Genomic DNA, 2,510 nt, shown 5'->3' with positions numbered 1-2,510 from the left:
CTTCAAAAGTCTGTGAATCCTGTATCATTGTGGCGCATTGGGGAAAGGATGGCTTAGTTCCCTTTGAAAATTTGCATACACAAATGGCAAAGGCCCAGACATCCTTAGACATAAAAAAGATGTTTCTCATCTTAAATTCCTCCTGATCTACAGAGCAGAGGTTTGACATGTTAAAAGAATCTATGACTTAGGTCCATGACAGGATCCAGAGAACATAAGCCTCTACATTTGCAGCTGTATTTTCTAGTGGCTAAACTGCATTCAGAGAAAGTTAAACTACATTAACTGTTCTGTTTCCATCTGCTCATGAAACACAAAAACAGTGCCCCTAGAAACTGCAGCTGTGAATGACTTGAAATGCCTGATTTGGCAAAGTGTCACCTGCATTATGAGAAAGGGATTCTCCTCTCCCCCAAGCATTTCCTGAAATCCATGAAAAGCTGACTTAGAAAAACAGCTGAACCAAATCACTTCAAGGGAGGCACAGAGTCTTTCACAGAAATGTACTCTATCAGCCCAGATCTACAGGGCTTACAGGAACTTCAAGCAGTAAATGAAGTAATCTTCAGAGTTTGGGAGATAAAAGGTCTCTCCCCTACTGTAATTCACATTCCTTTGAAAGATAAAGCCACTTTTAGGAGACACTGAGTGTATGTTCTTATAGTGATCCTTTACCGAATCAGCTCTTACTTCATTGATATTTCTTTGGAATAAATAGGTTTCCTCCTCAGACATGACTAAGGATCACTCAGAGGATTGAAGATTACAAAAAAAGAGAAAACACACAGGCAGTATCACGTGAGTTTCTGATGTGTTGCTTCCCTAAAAATGTTCTTTGGATCAGTCCTAAAACAGCAGAAAGCATTTCTGCTTAATTCTAAAGCTGGAATTAGTTGTCAAATGATGCATTTTCCCACAGCAGCTGCAAGGATATAAATTTGGGAAGTAGTGAATGCTGTGCTATGCAGCAGATAGGAGACTGGAGCAAAGCTACTGCCTGAATGTGAATAGCATTGTTAAATTGGAAAAAAAGGCTTTGTAGGGTGAAGGCTGCCAGACTGGTTTGCAGTCAGCAGAGATTCTTATCCCTTCCCTGTACTCTTTTTCCCAGCTCCACACTAGTATCTTTTAACCCTTCAGGCTCTGAAGTAATGGCTCTTGCCCTGCTATACAGAAGAGTGCCCACATGACAGCATTTCTGGTAGAACAAGCACCATGTAATATAGATGGTTCTCTGCTACCTCTGAGAAAACCAACCAAAACTAGACCTACTACATATAGAATAAGGGGTTTCCCACTGAGACGTGTGGAATAAAAGCATAAGAATTGAGTCAATTTCATTTTCTTCTTGGCAGAAACAAACACATTTTCTTTCTCTCTTCTATTGCTTAAGTTTAGCAGAAATATCCTCCCACATGAGGTGCCAAAATATCTTCATTTTGTCTTTAGTATGAAATGCAAATATGGGATAACTCAGAAAAAATATATAACCAAAACTATAAAAATAAGGACAAGAAGGTCAGAGTTGTATAAAATGTCTCTTAAGAGGAGACAAAGCTGACTTGTATTTTTAAATTACATTATCTTTACCTTCCTTATTTTTCTTCCCCTTCCTTTCCTTCTCTCTTTCTCCCTAGTATACAATAGAGTGGCCAGGCAGATCCTCCTTCTAATAGGTATGTATGGGTTGCTCCAATGCAGTAAGGAAATCCTGACCACAGGATGTGTGTTCACAATATCACTCTGACTTTCCTTCTGTAAGAGCAAATGAAGGGCTCTCTGAAATGCCTGCTTACCTGTGTACACTGATTTAAGGGTGCTGTCACATCTAAGGAGCACAGCAGGGAAGATTTCTGTCGTAATTTCAGCTGTCAAATCTCTCATCCTCAGTTTTAATAAAGCAGTAGCAAGGTCAAATAAGGAAACTGCAGTACTCTGCACCTGAAGTAATAGAAACATGCAACAGATTTTACCCCCTCCTGCTAAATAGTACATGAAGAGTGGTGATTCCAGTCCCTTCCCCTCACCCAGCTCTTTCCTCTGACCTTCTGACTGTGGCTGAAAAGTTAACAGTCAATCTGTTAAAGGCCTATGGGAGAATTTGAGCCTCAGGAGCTCAGCAAAGCCATGCTATAGAAGAGGCTGCAATATTTACAGTTAGTGGGGAAGGGACAGCTTTGAGGTAATGCCATTTGCAGTGTGGCTGTGTGCCCAGAGCAGCAGGGTGGGCTCTGAGCAAGGCCCTGCTGGACCCAGCCCTGCTCCTGGGACTGCACAGGCTGCAGGACTGAGGCCTCCTCACCCTTTAGGCTGAAACACGTTTTACTTTCTGAGTAGTTCAATTACATACAATGCAACAGCTGTAAAACACTAACGAGCAGAGCAAATTAATAGACCTGTAGAAATTCAGAAAGCTGTTTATTTAAGCTGTGGAGAGTTACTGAGTGCTCAGGAGGAGGAGCTTGAACGCCAAGCACTGCCGTGTGGTCACACTAATTCTGTTATGATTG

The sequence above is a fragment of the Serinus canaria genome, chromosome 14 (assembly GCF_022539315.1).
Source record: "Serinus canaria isolate serCan28SL12 chromosome 14, serCan2020, whole genome shotgun sequence".
Lineage (NCBI taxonomy): Eukaryota > Metazoa > Chordata > Aves > Passeriformes > Fringillidae > Serinus > Serinus canaria.
Note: the sequence above shows the minus strand (reverse complement) of the source record.